Source organism: Alligator mississippiensis, chromosome 2 (assembly GCF_030867095.1).
Source record: "Alligator mississippiensis isolate rAllMis1 chromosome 2, rAllMis1, whole genome shotgun sequence".
Taxonomy (NCBI): Eukaryota; Metazoa; Chordata; order Crocodylia; family Alligatoridae; genus Alligator; species Alligator mississippiensis.
This window is the reverse complement of record NC_081825.1, coordinates 8092985-8111889: the sequence shown is the minus strand read 5'-3', so window position 1 is coordinate 8111889 and position 18905 is coordinate 8092985. Positions and strand designations below refer to the sequence as shown.

Genomic DNA, 18905 nt, shown 5'->3' with positions numbered 1-18905 from the left:
GGTACAGTTGCTCTGATCATTTTCCCGAAGTCTAGCATCGCAGGCGTTTCTGCATCTTCCCCCTCCCTTCCCCCCATCGCTGTAATTTTTATGCAAACAGCTGACTTTCATGTGCAAATCAGGCAAGCAACTGCACACACACACATTTTTGCAAACACACCCTGACTCCTGACCTTTTAGAAAAGAAGATCTTGTGGTTTTGAACGAGAAGGTAAGTAGCTAATTTTAGCAAGGGAGACTGACCTGCTCATGGGCAAAGCCATGAAGTGTTTTAAGTACCATTGAGGAAAGATTTCAAGCACTTCTAGGAGCAAGTGGCATAAGGAAAGGCAGAGGGAAAAATGCCACGCTGTTATCATTAGCAGAGTCAATGTGTTTCGTTCGGCCAAATGATCCGTGGCTGCAAGGAAAGCAGATGAAATTGAGTTTAATATTTCCATGATTGGGTTAAAGAGGCTTGTTTAATTCACTGGCAAAAGAGTATCATAGCTGGAAGATAATGGGGCCCCATTCATTTGTAGCAGCAGAAGGCAGACTGCAAACTCCCGGTGTTAAATGTCCCCGGGGTGTGGGGATCTGATCGCTGGGGGATCCAGAGCCAGCTGGCATGGCCTAAATACTGGGGCAGGTGGGAAGCCAGGCAGAGCCAGGATACCCAGATGACCGGACTCAATACCTCTCCTTGTACCCTTGGCTCTGCCTGCTAGGGGTGAATTTCCCTTTATATTCAACTTCCCCCGTGGCCACTTATAAGAATCAGTTTGGCCCCCATCCTAGGTATCCATGGGGGAGGACCAAGCCCATGGTTTCTGGCATTGCTGTGGTGAAAGGATGCCTGAACTGCAGGTCTGAAGGAAGCCACAGCCTGAAATACAGGAACTGCAGAGCTAAGACGGCACCTGCCAACGTGACTAAGCTGCAGTCTCTCCTGGCACTCACCCATGCATAGCTGCTCTCATTCAAACACCTGACAAACGCGGTATCTGCATGAGGACATGACACCATGAAACGCCGTCTCCACCTCCGGGGAAGGTGTGTTTGGAGGACTGGGCTTGGCAAGGTGGGGTGGAGTGATTTATAAACTAGAGCTTGTTTGGGAGCACTCGCTTACTGACTCTGCTCGAGTTAAATCCCGGGGGGGTCTCCAAGGAAAACCAGACAGATCCGACAGCACACTGCATCCCCTTACATCAAAGCACTTTAACCTTTAGAGGCCAGGAGGCTTCCCTGGCTGACCAGAGAAATCCAGGGCAGCCTAAGGGCCAAAAGGGGAGCACATAAAAAGTGGAAACAGGGTGAGATCACTAAAGATGAATATACCTCCTCTGCTCGTGCTTGTAGGGAGGCAGTTAGGAGGGCCAAAGCTACCATGGAGCTGAGGATGGCAACCCAAGTAAAGGACAACAAGAAATTGTTTTTTAGATATATTGGGAGTAAAAGGAAGGCCCAGGGAGGAATAGGACCCCTGCTAAATGGGCAGAAGCAACTGGTGACAGATAGGGGGGACAAGGCTGAACTCCTCAACGAGTTCTTTGCCTCAGTGTCCCTAAGCGAGGGGCACGACAAGTCTCTCATTGGGGTTGTAGAGAGGCAGCAGCAAGGTGCCAGACTGCCATGCGTAGACCCTGAGATGGTGCAGAGTCACTTGGAAGAACTGGATGCCTTTAAGTTGGCAGGCCCGGAGGCACTGGCCGACGTCATTGCAGAGCCACTGGCGGGAATATTCGAACGCTCGTGGCGCACGGGCCAAGTCCCGGAGGACTGGAAAAGGGCTAACGTGGTCCCCATTTTCAAGAAGGGGAGGAAGGAGGACCCGGGGAGCTATAGGCCAGTCAGTCTCACCTCCATCCTTGGTAAAGTCTTTGAAAAAATTATCAAGGCTCACATTTGTGAGAGCCCGGCAGGGCAAATTATGCTGAGGGGAAACCAGCACGGGTTTGTGGCGGGCAGATCGTGCCTGACCAACCTAGTCTCTTTCTATGACCAGGTTACGAAACACCTGGACACAGGAGGAGGGGTGGATGTCGTATACTTAGACTTCAGGAAGGCCTTCGATACGGTATCCCACCCCATACTGGTGAACAAGTTAAGAGGCTGTGACTTGGATGACTGCACAGTCCGGTGGGTGGCCAATTGGCTGGAGGGTCACACCCAAAGAGTCGTGGTGGATGGGTCGGTCTCGACCTGGAAGGGTGTGGGCAGTGGGGTCCCGTAGGGCTCGGTCCTTGGACCGATACTCTTTAATGTCTTCATCAGCAACTTGGACGAGGGAGTCAAATGTGCTCTGTCCAAGTTTGCAGATGACACAAAGCTATGGGGAGAAGTGGACACGCCGGAGGGCAGGGAACAGCTGCAAGCAGACCTAGATAGGTTGGACAAGTGGGCAGAAAACAACAGGATGCAGTTCAACAAGGAGAAATGCAAAGTGCTGCACCTAGGGAGGAAAAATGTCCAGCACACCTACAGCCTAGGGAATGACCTGCTGGGTGGCACAGAGGTGGAAAGGGATCTTGGAGTCCTAGTGGACTCCAAGATGAACATGAGCCGGCAGTGTGACGAAGCCATCAGAAAAGCCAATGGCACTTTATCGTGCATCAGCAGATGCATGACGAATAGGTCCAAGGAGGTGATACTTCCCCTCTATCGGGCACTGGTCAGACCGCAGTTGGAGTACTGCGTGCAATTCTGGGCGCCGCACTTCAAGAGGGATGCGGATAACCTGGAGAGGGTCCAGAGAAGGGCCACTCGTATGGTCAAGGGCCTGCAGACCAAGCCCTACAAGGAGAGACTAGAGAACCTGGACCTTTTCAGCCTCCGCAAGAGAAGGTTGAGAGGCGACCTTGTGGCTGCCTATAAGTTCATCACGGGGGCACAGAAGGGAATTGGTGAGTATTTATTCACCAAGGCGCCCCCGGGGGTTACAAGAAATAACGGCCACAAGCTAGCAGAGAGCAGATTTAGACGGGACATTAGGAAGAACTTCTTCACAGTTCGAGTGGCCAAGGTCTGGAACGGGCTCCCAAGGGAGGTGGTGCTCTCCTCTACCCTGGGGGTCTTCAAGAGGAGGTTAGATGAGTATCTAGCTGAGGTTATCTAGACCCAGCACTCTTTCCTGCCTATGCAGGGGGTCGGACTCGATGATCTATTGAGGTCCCTTCCGACCCTAACATCTATGAATCTATGAACCTTCCTGAATTAAGCTTTACAATATGCATGGGAGAAAGCATTCTCCCCATTATACAGACCAGGAAACTGAGGCACAGACAAGCTAATTTGGACAGAGCACTCTGTCCAATTTCGTGTCATCCACGAATCTAAGGGGTAAAGTAAACACACTAGTGGGAAGGGATCGAATCCAGGCGGACCTGCACCAGGTTGGAAAAGTGGGCAGAAATGAATAGGATGCCGTTCTACAAAGACAAGTGCAAAGTGCTGCACCCGGGGAGAAGGAATCACCAACACACCTATAGGCTGGGGGAGCACTTTCTCAGCAGCAGAAAGGGATCTCAGAGTCATAGTTGACTCCAAGATGAACATGAGCCGTCGATGTGACAAAGTGATCAGTAAAGATAACTGTGCTTTATCATGCATTAGCAGGTGCATCACGAACAGGTCCAGGGAGGTGATACTTCCCCTCTATGCGGCACTGGTGAAGCCGCTGTTGGGAGTACTGAGTCCAGTTTTGGGCGCCGCACTTCAAGAGGGATGTGGATAACCTTGAGAGAGTTCAGAGGAGGGCCACTCGTATGGTTAGGGGCCTGCAAGTGAGGTCTGAGGAGGAGGTATCGAGGGCCCTGGATCTCTTCAGCCTCCGCAAGAGAAGGCTGAGAGGTGATCTTGTGACCATTTACAAATTCATCAGGGGGGCAGCAAGAAATAGGAGATGCTCTGTTCACCAGGACACCCCTTGGAGTAACTAGAAACAACAGCCACAAACTGATGGAGAGCGGATTCAGATTAGACAGCAGGAACAACTTCTTTACGGTGAGAACGGGCTCCAAGGGAGGTGGTGCTCTCCCCTACCTTGGGGGTCTTTAAGAGGAGGCTGGACACACACCTGGCTGGGGTCGTCTGACCCCAGCGCTCCTTCCTGCCCAGGGCAGGTGGTCGGACTCGATGATCTACTGAGGTCCCTTCTGACCCTAACATCCATGAAATTATAATTAAGTTGCTCGGTGCCACGCAGCCCGTGTGCGGCAGAGCTGGGAACTGAACCAAAATGCCTCTGCCTTAGTCAAACAAAAAGCTCCAATTTCATTCATTCTTTTCTTCTCTCACCCAGCATCCTGGGGTGCCCTGAGATCTTTTCAGGCATGCCCCCAAATGTTAGCACTGCTGGGTTGGCAAATACAATTCACAAAATAAACCCAGAGATTTCAAACAGGAATTCATAGTTTTAAAAGTATTCTGGTCTTTCTGAGTTGTCTGCAACAGAAGAATCGCTCGGTTACTTTTCGGTAGCCAAGCAATAAGTCAAAACCAAGAGCTAACATTTTCTGAGAGGTGCCTTGAATCTAAAAGGATTGAGAAACACTGGCTTGGCGTGTGTGATATTTTCCTATTGCTGCCGATAGCTGGAAGCCACTATCAGGAATTGCGTTTAAACTTGCCCAAGTTGATCTCCGTCTTTAACTGAAACCAAGGCAGCCCTAGTGAACATGTTTTCTTGCAGCACAAAAGCAAACCCAATGGCAAACTCCTTCACTGCTTTCCGAAGGCGTGTGCCTACCTTCCTTGCACAGGAGACATCTTACCTATTTCCAAGGGGCACTCAAGTGTCCTTAGCTTTCCCCTGTTGTTGATTAAAAAAACCCCAAGGAGCAGGAAAGGTTTGCCCAGAGATCTATGACTGAAGAGCTCCGAGATTAAAAAAGGAAAGGATGTCTGCTTGGGCTTCATGCTGCCCTGGAGGCTGCTGCCAAAAACTGCTCACCTGCTGCTGTTCCTCATGCCCCAGCCCAACATGGCATGAGGATGCTCCGAGCAGGCCACCCTTCTCAAGGCCTCTGGAGACAGAGAACTCAAGAGCGGCACAAGCAACCACGGAGCCTGTATAGATATACTCTGAGTCCTACCATCAATCTGGCTGGACAGGGAACTGTTAAACCCAACAGAGTTAACCATGTGTATGCTACTAGTGTTCGCCCTTCACTGCATTACCAGGATTTTGCAGGGAGTTTCAACTTCTCTTTCAAGCCTGCTAAAAAGTTGGTTTTAAACAGCGCCTCTGCTGCAGCCACGTTGTCCGCATATGCAGTTAAACCATGTTTAGGCATCCAGACCGTCCATGATGCACTAAGGGCAATGCATTCTGGGAAAGCAATGGCAGAAAAGCAGTAACCCTGGGCAGGTGAGAATCACTGCTGGGACATCCTGCTGCACAGATGGGGTTGTCAACTCTGTTTGAATCTGCTCCGGGAGGTTTCACCACACAACATAATGCCATTAATGACTTTACGTCAGGAAGGCAAATGCACATCACTGTTACATTTTAAAAACCCACTGGACATCTGTATAAATCAGATTCAACATTTCATATTTATTTTAATGAATGCCCTATCATTTATCTCCCGGGTGACTCTCAGCAGGCTCCTGAAAATTTATGTGTAATTCCTGGAGGCTCCAGGGCAATCCTGGAGGTTTGGCAATCCTATGCAGAGAATGCAAAAGGAGAGGAAGACTGGTCAAACTGGTAGGCAAGACTGGGAAGCCCAGATGCACTGGCAAAAAACAGAGTGCAGAACTGGCTGCAGGAAAAAGGCAAAATGCCACTTAGGCCTTTGGGAAAGCCTCTCCATCCAAGCAATGATTTGAGGGTGAGCAGAGCCATCAGAGAAGGACAGTAACTATTAGTGGCTAAAAGGGAGGCAGTTTCCTTCCTTCCCACCCTGGTATTTGCTGTCCCACACACCCATGCGTAGTGACATCATGCTGATGCACTGCTCCGAAAGTCTCCGTGCCGTTGACTTCTCCCTCTCCCTCTGGAAATCTGTTGTGATGCAATAAAACATCAGCTGCCTTCAGAAAACACGTTTAGTTACATCCCGTGATTTAATGAGGCTGTCAAAGCATAACAATTGCGTGAGGCTCGGGGCACGTTTCCCATTGTTCCCTTTGTTGTTGGTATGAGGTCTAGGGTTACTGCCCATACGTGCACCGATGGGTTTGTGCCACCCTTTTTTATCTCATATAGGGTAAAGAATGTGGCTTCAACTTGTACTAGGTAGGGACTTGCCTAGAATCTCAGTCACACCGCCCATGAAATGCTACCAAACTACCATGTTTCGGGGGCTGTTGGTTGTAGCCACGTTGATCTAAGGACACAGGCAGACCAGGTTCTTTGGGTAAATGTGATATCTTTCATTAGACCAACTCAATAGCTGGAAAAAATTGTTATCAGCAAGCTTTTGGGCACAAACACCCTTCCTGAGGCTCTCCTTATGCCAAAAGAAAGGTGTTTGTGCCCAAAAGCTTGCAAAAAACATTTTTTTCAGCTATTGAGTTGGTCTAATAAAAGATATCACATTTACCCAAAGAACCTGGTCTAACCAAGTTACCATACACCGAACATCTGCCTGGTTGGGCTATGTGAAACAGCCCCGTTTCATTTCGACTTCCGTTTTGTCGTTTCGAAGGGACAGTGTTTCGTTTGGTCGTTTCGAAGGGACAGTGTTTCGTTTGGTCGTTTCGAAGGGACAGTGTTTCGTTTGGTCGTTTCGAAGGGACAGTGTTTCGTTTCGTCGTTTCGAAGCACTGTTCTGTTTTGTTTCACTGAAACTGTTTCAACATTTCGCCCATAGGCTATAACGGGCAATCATGAAAATGCCTAAAACTTTGCCTGATTCAGATAAAAATTGCAGGGACAGTAGCCCCTTCCAAGGGCATGAAGCCTGCCAAGTTTCAAGGAGATAGGTGCAGGGGTTTCTGGGAAACTGCACCTCAAACATTTGGAAACTTTCGAAACGTTTCGAGTGCCCTCGTTTCGTTTCGAAGCCGTTTCGAAGTTTTTTGTTTCGTTTCGGTTTCATTGCTTTGAGCTCAAAACGTGTCGAAACAGCTTTGACACGACACACCCGGCGAAATTTTTCACAGCCCTACTGCCTGGTATGTTAAAATAAAAACAGAGCCATGCCTTCAAGAGAAGACCCCAATCTATCATGAGGAAAAGACGAGCATTTCATTCAACGTACCCGTGGAGGAAAGTCTTCAATGATACAAAGGTCAGATTTACCAGCAGGTAGGTAGCATCCCCGTGCAGACGCTAGAGACCAGGATAAGCGAGGCAGCACGCACAGCTCAGCAGCAGCAGTAACCTCCAAGCACGGCACAGCCGGCGTCCAGCCACCGGGGACACGCAACCTCTCGAGCTCTCCAGACTCGAGGCCCCATCGCACGACTCAAGCCGCCCGTGGAAAATGCCGGCTCTTCATTACTGCTCGTTCCTTGACAAGCCCAGCGCGATTCTTCTGTTGCAAAGAACTCAGGCCGGGCGGGATGCGGAACCGCTGGGTGTGTCGTGTGAGTTGTGTTTGCACGCCGAACCGAGCTGACGCTGCATGGCACCTTGCACACCCGAAAGGATCCCTGGGCTCCCACCGCACCCTGGTGAGCGCTGCTGCCCTCAGTGCGTGCCCTAGACACGCTCACACTCATGCTGCCACGCTCTCACGCTCACTCACATACACTAATGCTCATACACAGTCATGCTCTCACACTCACACACATTCACACACTCATTACTTGCTCACGCTTGCATGCACTCATGCTCACAGGCTCATACAGTCACGCTCACTCACATGCTCTCTCACACACTCAGTTATGCTCCCTCACAAGCTCACACACATTCATGCACACGTGCTGTCACATGCTTGCACACACATGCATTACACACACTGACCCTCTCACACATGCACTCTCACCCTCACATCACACACACTCAGGGTCTCCCATACACTCACATGCTCGCACACACACACACATGCTCATGCACACACACTGACACTCACTCTCACATTCACACATGCTCAGCGTGTCATGCACACTCATGCTGTCACACACACACTCAGGGTCTCACACACACTGACATGCTCATGCACACGCACTGACTCTCACATTCACATGCACTCAGGGTCTCACATCCACACTCATGCTTTCACACACACACACACACTCAGGGTCTCACATGCACACTCATGCTCACACACAGATACACACACTCAGGGTCTCACACGCTGACATGCTCACGCACACGCAGACGCACTGACTCTTACATTCACACGCGCTCACGGTCTCACATGCACACTCACGCTCTCACACTCAGGGTCTGGCACGCACGCTCATGCTCTCACACACTCACATGTTCTCATGCACACTGTCACCCTCACATGTTGCCTCACACGCTCTCTCACGCTCCCGTGCTGTCGTACACACCCCCAGCACCCCCCATTCACAAGCCGCCGAGCTCCCGGCGCACTGCGCCCCCCCCGCCCCACTCCGAGCGGCGCATGCGCGGTGCTGCCGGCGAAGCGGCCCGGCTGCCCGGAGAGGGGCGGGGCGGGGCGGGGCGGGGCGTTCCATCCGGGTCCCTGCGCGGTGTGTGTGTATGTGTGTGTGTGTGCGCGCGCGGGAGGCGGCGGCGCGGTTCTGTTTGGTGCGGATCGACTCGGCTCGGCTCGGCTCGGCTCGGCGCGGCGCGGGCTGGTGGACGGACAGACGCCGCGTCCCGGTGAGCGCGGGGCGCGCGGGGAGGAGGGCATCACCCCGCCCGTGCACCGCACCGCTGCGGCGGGGGGAGCTCCGCGGGCGAGCGGGCACTGCTCGGGGGCTCCCGCGGCATCCTCGGAGGTGTCAAGGACGCGGCCACACAAAGCCGGCGCGGGGGTGACGGAGCCGGGGCCGGGGCCGGGTTTGCTCCCCCGGTCCTGGTCCTTTGTGCGGGCTGCAGGGACCGACCGAGCTGTCACGAGTGGGCTCTGCACGAGTCGTGTGGGGTCGATTTGGGGACAACCCCCCCCCCCCCCCCCCCCCATCGAGACAGGCAGGAAAGGAGGTCTGGTTTGGTGGCGAGCGGGTGCGTCCCCCGCACCCTGGGGTGCGCCCCAATGCGAGCGGCGCGGCGCGGATGGGACCCGTATCAGCACTTTGTCGCCGTAGCGATACGAGCGTGAAGAGCCAGCCAGGCGGCAAGGGAGGCTGCTTGCACACTTCCAGGGAATTGCCCGAAACTGTGCTTTATTGGCTCGACCGGGCGATGAGTCGGGGGCGCCCGCCCTGCAGAGCGGGGAGCGGGGGCGCGTGAAGTGAGGCAGCTGTGCCGCGGGCGGGAGAGGCGTTTGACCACCAAGCGCCCGTCCCCCGGCTGGGGAGGGAGCCGTGCAGCCCGCGCTACGTGCCACGGTCCACGGGTGTGCAGACGAGTGATCTCACGGAAATGGCACTTGGGCGGCGAGGAGAGCGGCTCGCGCGGAGTTGAAAGGCAGGCGTGTGGTTTGTTGGGTTGGTTTCAGCTTTCACAACGTTTAGGCTTGCGGGTAAAGGCAGAGCCGCCAAAAGGGTCTGCGCTCCGCAACGAGCTTCGTTTTGGGGTTGCTGCTCGGCCGCAAGGGCAGGTTTTGCTCTTTCTTTCGTCTTTGCACCCAGCCACTTCCTTCCCCCCGAGAGACGCGAGTCTGCAGGATCTTGATTCGGTCGCAACGCCGTCCGCGCCTCGAGCGTCTAGGGTCGGCACGTGGGAAAGCGATCCCTTTGTTTGTTTGTAAGCCATGCAGAGTCCACGTGCGATCGGCCCCACGGTACTACTGCCTGCAGAGTCACTCTTCGGAGCATGAGTCATGCCTGAACACTTCACATCCTCATTTCTTTCTGCTCCTGCATGCACAAAGCCACGGAGCCGGTGTGAAACCTGTCCCTCGACACGGGTATCTGGCGTGCTCGCTTTGGCAATACCTGCTTGTTCTGTCCCGTCCGTAATATTATTCCATCAAAACAATGAGCTGAACGCCCACGTTGTCGCTGCTTGGTGTGGCAGATGGCACGCCTCCGAGTAATTTCAGCTCGGATCCCATTGACCTTACGAAGTTATATCAAGGATAAATTTGACTCGCTTTGTCCAGGCGAGCAAATGGCTTGAAAACCCGAGTAAAATGAAACTGGCCCCCCGTCTTTGTGCTGGCGGTATGGTAGGATTCCCATTTTTGTTTTGGATCCCAGCAGGGATTACTAGAAAACGAAACCACCAAAACCTTATTAGCACGTTTTTTATAGAAAGTGTAAATAAGACAGCGTCTAAACCAATCAAATAATAAAACAGCACCAGTGATTCAGATTATTTATTCAATTACTCTATTCATAAAGCATCTCTCCTGCTTACCTCATTTAGAGCGCTGCATGATCTGTAACTAAAATTAAATACAGATTTGGCCTGGAGCCCAGGAAACCTAACCAGTCTTTCCCTCAAGAGCCGCAGAGGGCACAAGAGCATTGTCCCCAAAGGAAAACGGGGGGACCAGGGCGGGGAAGAGAGGAGGCCGAGATGAGTTGAAAAATGTCTTGCCCCAGGTGCTAGAAACGCCCGACGAGGCAGTGGGTTCTCGCTAGTTAAGCTGCGGGATTGGCAGCCGGGGGACCCGAAATCTAGCCCGGCCCCTTCCAGACTGCTCCAGCGGTCTCGAATTGACCCAAGGGGAGAAACTTTCAGCAAGACATCGTTCCCAGCCCTTGCCGCTGCGTCCTGGAGTAGATGGACGAGTGTCCTGCCTATGCCGTGCTCCTAGGTACTTAAGCCTGGAAAGGATTTTCTGAGTCCTTAAGCTTAGTCCGCCGCTGTTGCTGGCAGTTTGTCCTTCTCCAGCTTCGCATGGGTGGAAATATTAGAGGCAAAAACTAGTTCGAAAGCTATTCCACGACCTCCCTTTTCTGGAGGTTTGGACGCTTCTCCTCCTTTCCAGGCAAAACTCATCCGTGCCCAGTTTACGCCTGTTTTGTGTTTGGGTCAACATTGTCCTCTAGCTTCAACACTTCTCTTCGCTCCCAGCTGTTCGTCCCCTGATGTATTCGCGTGTAGGCCGGTCAGAAGCGACTCGGTTGTCTGCCCTGCATGCGAACGGTTTGAAGTGGAGAAAGAGGGACTTACAGAGAAATGATTTTAGCCGTTATAGGATATGGTTGCACTTGGGGCTACCAGGCCAAGAAAGCAAGTCAGTAGTGGCCCGTAAGCTATGAACAGACATTGCATTTGTCCCTGGAGAAACTGGTGTCTTGCCAGGAAAAATGCAGTTCAGGGATCCTGTTCTGCTGTCCTGGAGCAAAGCTCAAAACTGAAGAGAATAAAAAGGGCTAATTGTTTCTCCTGGGGCATCACGAAGTGCATTTGAATGGTTGTCCTGGGTTGGGGTCCTCCAGGCATCCCACAGTGCACTTCTTCCACTCCAGTCCCAGCCTCTCTTGCACTTGACGCTGCTGCTCTAGCCCCGGTGGCGCAACTTGACTGTCTGGAGGTGACGGGGTCCAGGTGGTTTCGCCCACCTATTAATTGCCCAGCACAAGGACTTAACACCTGCCCGAAGTCAGCCGTGGAGCCTGCTTCCGTGCGAACAGCTGCAGACGCATCCAGGCATTGGGGAAATCCGGGCATCGGGGACGTCCTTTGACCTGTCCGCCCCCACGGAGCCAGGATCAGACATCCCCCCCTGCCATCCACCCAACTGCCTCCACGTCTGCACTTCTCCCAGCAGCAAAGTCTGGCCCTCAACTAACGGGAGAAAGTGAACTTCCACACACCTTCTGGACGTTCCTCGCAGATTTTATTCTGACCGGAGAAAAGGAACCTGAGATCCCTCCCGTTTGAGCTTTAAACTGTCTCTCATCCAAGCAAAACTATTTGCTCTTTGGAAAGGACGCTTACCCATAATACGGTAGCTTGTGCTGCACCATCATAAACCATAGGCTGTAATTTTGTGGGAAAGCTGGCGCCCCGTTCTTTTCCAGTTATCCTACGTGCCTGGGACCGAGCAGCTTTGCTTTGTGCTGTGAAGGCCCTCAGGGTCTGGCTGATTTGGGCCGGGGGAAATAACTTTAAAGCCCTCTAGGCTGTTGGCTGTTCCTTTTTATACCAACTGGCCTTGAGCTCTCACACCTTTACTGGTCTCTACTGGGAGTTGGGGGGGGACAATCCGCAAGAGATCAGCACAGTGGTGGTGCCTTGGCCTCTGTTCCCATAAAGTAACCCATCACGGGCTCATATATCTCAAACTTCTGGACAAGGGGAAAAGGATGCACTTAGCTTCTCTGTGTAGAAATGGGCTCTGCTTCCCCCACCGAGGGGAAGATGCGGGAGCAGACCCACCAAAGCATTGCCAAAAGAGGATTACGTAGGTCTCCGCATCGCACCATTGTTTGGTTTTAGGCTCAACAGTGTCCAGCAATGCGGTTCAGACGGGCATAGTATTTCCTAGGCCATGTTCTTTAATAAGCAATGCTAAAAGGCTAGATTAGAAAATAAGCGGTGGGCTGACCAGATATGCAGGGAAAGCTTTCTGTGCATATGGGAAGCATAGGTTGGGTTCCCCGCCATCGTCATTCTTCTCTTCATCCACGTCCATTAATAGGAAGGCCAGTAATCCCCGCTTATTTCTGCTGCCCTTAACCAGCCAGGAAGGACGCGCGCGCCAATCTGCAGGGCGCTTGTCCGAACCTGCACTGCTGTCGTAACAGCTGCAAGGGCTGGCCTGCTAGGGATGGGGCTAATGAAAATCACAGCAAGTAGCTGCTGGCTTTGGCCCAGGGCACAGGTTTTACCAGGCTCCTGATACAAAACAGTTCCACTTGATAACTTTGCAGTGGTCAAGATCAATGAAGCTATTTTAAACCTATGCTGCGGAATGGCAGCAGAGCTGCCTTTTAAAGAGAGCACAAAATCCTCTTCTGAAGAGGTCGGCCTCGTTTGTCGTCCCAGCTAGTCTATTCTGTAGCCAGGCCATAACCCAGGTTAACCCTGAGGATGATGGAAGGGAGAGGATGCCTCGCCTTTGAAACCATAATTGCTGCACATAGCCTTTCATCACAAAAAAAAAAATCCCAAAGCAGTTTTACAAGCGGTGGTGCTGTGGGAATTATTCACCAGTGGACGGCAGCAGCAGCTGGTTGAAGGGGAGCTGTAGGACAAAATAGCTGTGCTGTGTAGGGGGGGTTATACATGGATATCAATAAATCCAATAATTAGTTTTTGTTTTCTGTTAAAGCACATGGCTGGGGCGCGTGGTGTATCCGAGACCAGCCTTGTTGACTCGGGAGACTTCACGTTTGTCATCATTTTCCTTCTAGGTTCGGTAGCTGCACTCTCCCGGCGGGGCTGCAGATACCTTGGGCTTATGATTGGAGAGGTTGTCTTGGCTAGATTGAGGCCCTTATCTTTTGGCAGCCATGTAATTTGGCAGGAGTGTGAGCCAATGGCGTGTTCGGGGAACTGGGATGATGTGGCTTGCTTAGTTCATGAGCTGGGCTGTCACGAGCTGTGCAACCTGGACCCCCTCGGTTATTCCCAGTTTCATGGCTTATCTCCAGTGTTGGAGGTGACCAGTTCTGCAAAGCACGGGTTTGTTGCTGAAGTCAGACAGGAAGTGAAACTACTGATTAAGGTAGCAACTAATGGCCATTTATTTAAGGAAAAGAGTTGCTGAATCACAAATCCAGCAATTAACTGCAGAGCCATCTCCTTGTGACGCTGCTCAGCGGGATTACTCTGCCTCTGGGAAGTGGGAAAACGAAACCTCCTCTGCAAAGCATGAAGATATTCTGCTCCACACAATCAGCTGGGCCCAGCAATTACAAAAGCCTGGTGGTTTAATTGAATATTTATGATAAGGTAGTTCCCAGAGATCTCTTATCTAGATGGGCACTCCTCTGTACACACATGGACAGAGCCAAGTTCCTGGTCCAAAGGGCTGACTAGGATGTGATATGCATGGGGAGAGGATACAGTATTTGTATGCGTTGTCCTTACTGTTTTACGCCTGGTAATTGCAGCATGCCACCCATGCATGTTTGAGAAGTTTGCATGCGACGAGCTGAAACGGGAGGAGGGGCGATTCCCAGAAGGGATGGTGTGCTCCGGCAAGACGCGCGAGCAAGGAAGGTGATCTTAGCGGCTGCGTTGTCAGATGAGGCTCAGGTGCCCAAATGCGGCACGTGGCATAGTTCGCATGGGGGACGGCGAGGGTCTGGGCTGCAGCATCAGCCGTCGGGGTAAGCAGAATAGGTCACGGCTTTAAAAATGGTACGGAGGAAGGAATGGCAGGATTTGGCGGCACCCGAATGCGTGCGGCAGGGGTGGAGCAACTGAGGATGACCGGGTGTGGGGCTTGGGTCACGGTGCGGTAACAGCAGGGACAGAAAATGAGGTCTGAGCTAACCTGGAGTGGATGGGCTGAGATGAGAAATGGCTAGAGAGGGAGACTGCTTGGGAGGAGAGGCGTAGCGCTGAGAGTCGGCCGTCTCGAGCAGTAGGAGCAATGCAAGCCATCCAGAGAAGGGGAGGAGGAGGATCGGGGCAGAGCCCTCGAGGGCTGTCGCAGCGAGACTGGAGCTCCCGGAGGACTCGTCCTTTCTTCAGGATTGTCCAGTTGGGCAAAGACAAAGATGAAAGGAAGACCTAGGGAAGAGGGTCCTGAAGGGAAGGAAGGATAGCATTGGTAGGATTGTTATTTACAGCACCAGAAGCTGGAGGATGAAGGGCAAGTACCCCAGAGTCTGGGCAGAAAGCCATCATTTGAAGCCTTGCAGATGTGGCGTAGACAGGGTTTGAGAGACCCCCCAAAGGAGGGACTCCAGACAGTGTTGTGAATGGCACGTCCCATGACTCGCTGGGAAGGCAATGCTGCCAGACCTGAAGTAGGAGAGAATGGAGAATAAACCAGGGAACTGGTGGGTTTTTTAGTCTGCAGAAGAGAAGACCGAGGGGATTGAATAGCAGCCTTCACCTCCCTGCAGGGGGGCTGCAAAGAGGATGGAGCTGGGCTATCCTCAGTGGGGGCAGATGGCAGCACAAGGAGCAATGGGCTCAGGCTGCAGCAAGGCAAGTTGAGGTTGGATATTAGGAAAAACTTTCTTACAAGGAGGGTGGTGCAACTGGAACAAGTTACCCAGAGAGGTGGTGCAGTCTCCATCCTTGGAGGTGTTGAAGACCCAGCTAGACAAAGACTTGGCTGGGATGATGGAGTTGGGGCTGGTCCTGCTTGGAGCAGGGGGTTGGACTGGATGTGACCCCCTGAGACCCCTCCCAGCCCTCATTGGCTGGGATCCTGTGAGAGGTGGGTTGGAAGGGAGCCAATGTGGCCATGAGATTCCCCCCCCCCCCCCCGGAGATATTCAGTGACATGGAGACAGCTGGGGACCAGTTTTAGGGGTTCAGTCGTCCCAAATCCTACATTTGCAACCTGCTTTAAAAGCCCACTGTCTAGGTATAAAGTATTTCTAGGCCCAAATTCAGATTTCTGTGGCTTTGGGGTTTACCAGCCTAATGGAATAGGCTCTTTTATTTTTTTTCACCACTGATCTGTCACCTGCCTTCATTGAGGCCCCAGGGTTGTGCTAATAGCAAAGACCCTGAACAGACACACAGACACGTACTCTGCTTTCTTTTCTTGACTTTGGCTGAAACACCAAGGGTGGATGGTAAACTTCATTGCACAAACCCCGCTCCTTACGCGGGAGTCGCTCTTCAGATACAGGTTGTAACGTGAGAGCGTCTCTTAGGAAGAAGCGTGCTTTGATTCTGGGGGGAAGCCGGGCGATGAAAGGGAAACTGAAAGTATTGAGCTGGAAGAAGGGCAGTTTTCTAATTTTAGTAATCCTCCAACTGTTCATCCCACTCGGTCGCCGGACCAGTTTCACTCTCACTGGAAATCTTTTCCTGGAATCGCAGCACATGCCCAAATTCCCAGCTGAATTTGGAAAGGAGCTCCTGTGTTGCAAATATCTTCCCAGTATTAACGTGTCTTGTCACTTTGATCTCATTTCTGCTAAGTGAACCAGAAGGCAGTGCTGGAGGTGCACGGCATCGATTCTTCCCATCCACACAACTGTCATCACGGGAAGGAAGCAGTATTTATTTTGTTGAGCTAATCTTGCATCAGCTCAGGGGGAGGGATTGCAAACTTGAACAGCGTGCTCAACAGGGCAAGGTGTAAAACAATCTGCCTGATATGAAATCAGCCTGTTAAAAACCATTGTTGGCCACTCGCCCCTACTCTGCCGTGCCAAAACACGTAGCCCGTCGACCTTTAATTTTCAGAGCAAAAGCATCTTCGAGAACGATTTTTGTCAGGATTTAAAAAGGGTGCGTTGAAAAGGAGATGTGCAACGTTAAGTTACCGGGGGACTGTAATCTCCAACTCTTTTTGAATTAATCAAATAATTGAAGGCTGCTTGTTTCCGCGTTATCCTTTGCTCAAAAGGAAAAGGCCGTTATTTTTAACTTCATTGTTGTTATAGAAGATCTGCTACTTGGAGCTGCAGCCTTATCTGCCGTTATCTCGTGCAGTCTTATAATTTTGTATTTTCTGTGGGCCTCTGGGTTGATGCAGATTAAAAAATAATAATAACAATACCCTGCTGCTGCTTTAAAACCCCATCCCTCTCTTTGTCTGCTGGCCGTGACTGACAGAGCATATGTCCGTCGGTTTAAAGTCCTCTGCTTCGTTGGGGTGCTTGGAGCTGTATTAAATTACAGCAACGTAAAAACAGCCCTAGGACCCAGGCAGGGCTCGGCGGTAGCAGAGCTTTTTGTTCGACAACTGGTGCTACATTGTGCACGCTTGGTTTTTGTCTGCTAATTTCTTTACCGATGTCCATCCCTGTTCAGATAGCCGGTTAGCTGCAAGTCATGCTTTGATCTGCGTGGGATTTAAATCCAGAGAGGGGTCTACTGAATAGCGGATTTAATCCCCAGCATCTCAGGCATCTATGGGACTAGCGGGGAAGGCCGGGTATCCAGGGCGCATGGTCTTTCTGTTCTCGTGCGTCGGAGCTTATACATCTGAACTCCTGTAAATCGGTGGCTTTAAGATGAACAGGCTCCCAACAGATTATTGAAATGCTAAGCCCTTGCCGTTAGATAAGCGGTGAGAAGAAACGATTTGGTACAGAGTATGCCGAGTCGATACGCCCCGGCCCGTCTTACAATGGAGGCTTACATCGATGGCGACGTGGAAATGGGAAAGAGGAGGGGTGGAGGGGAACGGTTTTCCGTCTAATCGGGAAGTGTTGAAAATGCAGCGATGGGAGCTAAATGGCTAAGCGTAAAGATTTAAGAGAAAAGGAGACGTGCACCTGCCAGCTCTTATCGCAGTGCCCTTCGCGGGGTTGTTGTCGCAATTGGTGTTGCTTCACCAGCTATAAGCACGCGTGGTACACACCATTTTTCTCGTGGTCCAAAGCAAAAGCAGTTTAAAGTCCATGTTGCCAAATATTGCAGTGTTTAATGTTTGTCGAATGATGACAAGCCCAAGGGCTTATGTCGGGGGGCTTGCGTTTCAACACGTGCGTGTGCTTGCATCATCTTGGAGTCTGATGTTGCTTTTGGCTTACCAATTCGGTCACTTCAGTGCTTACGTGTTAGGGCTTGCTTTGCAAATGCAATACTGTGATGTTGCTAGAATGCAAAAAAAACCTGTTCTGTCTGCAGAATTTTTGCATGAAAGAAAGTAACTCCTTCTACTCGCTATACAAGTCACCTGGGATTTCCCCTTTCCTGCCTTCTTGTCTTGTCGTGCAAAGGTTCAAGGTTTACTTCCATGGGAGACCTTCACCAACAAGGCTACAGTGAGCTATTTATGCGACTGTAGTCCCACGGAGACAAACTTTTTAAATGTTACGGACTTGCACCGTATTTTCAGAAAAGCCGAAGAAGAAATCTCATTGCAGTAGCAAACTGGGAAGACTGTCGTTTGTAACACCTAAACTTGTTTCGGAAATGTTGTCTTCATAACAGGACATATAATGAGGTGCAAGGAGGATGCTGATTGATTCAAATTTGTTTTAAAATCAAGAAGAAAGTTTCCTATGGAAGCAAAAAAAGAATATAAGGCTTTATATTGACAAACCTCAACTTTTTGTGGAATAAAAGGTAAGCTTGAAAGCTGGCCTAGCAGTGCCCCTTTCAATAAAATAGTGGACTATTGGTTATCCATTGTGTTATGCCCCTTTATACTTGCTTTTTTTTTTTTTTCCTGAAAGTGAGTTTTTCATGAGACCAAATATACTCACAGTACTATTTTGCTAATGAGGTTGACCTCGTGAACCAATGTGACTGTTTAAAAATTAAAAGTATTGTCACACCTTGTATTCTCTTGTCTCGGAAAGCGAAGCTGGGGCCTAGTGACCCTTACTTCAGCATGCCTATGCATACACTGTCTTTTATTTTTACAAGTAATTAAGCCTTCATAATATAAGTTCTGGCTACAGACCTCCACCATTAAATCTTGGCTGTGAAATGGGGCAAGACCTCCAGAGGTTTTCTGGGGGGCGGTTGTACTGGTTGGGCTGTCTGATGACCTTAGTTATGAAAAGCGAAGTTGTACTGATTTGGGGTTTTTTTTTAATTTTCCAAATCTAGTTAGCAAAACAAAGTAAATGTGTGTCCTTAGAGGTCTAGTATCTAATGTTATTTTTCTCCTGTGACCAATGAGACTAAAACTGGGCACAGAGAACATGTCGGTACCGCATTTTCTGCTGCTAAATAGTTGCAGCATTCCCAACATCCGTGCTGCTTTATCCCTTATAGAAATTCAGCGCGGAGATGAACTTAGACATTTCAGCAACCAGCCACGCTGACTCAAGCAGCAAAAATCGTTTTAAATTTGTTGTTGTTGCCTTCTGGACGTGATGGGCCAGGGTAGTTTTCTGTCCCG

At 51.0% G+C, this 18905-nt stretch overlaps 1 protein-coding gene across 2 annotated transcripts in view; it reads left to right on the top strand.

Annotated features, from left to right (window-relative positions):
• The first annotated feature begins 8601 nt into the window (after window positions 1–8601).
• RNF24 (ring finger protein 24) overlaps window positions 8602–18905 on the top strand; it is a 58518-nt gene continuing 48214 nt past the window's right edge. For both annotated transcript variants that reach the window (XM_019495644.2, XM_006269810.4), the window contains exon 1: window positions 8602–8725. The gene's annotated coding sequence lies outside the window, so the exon portion shown is untranslated. The remainder of the gene's footprint in view (window positions 8726–18905) is intronic.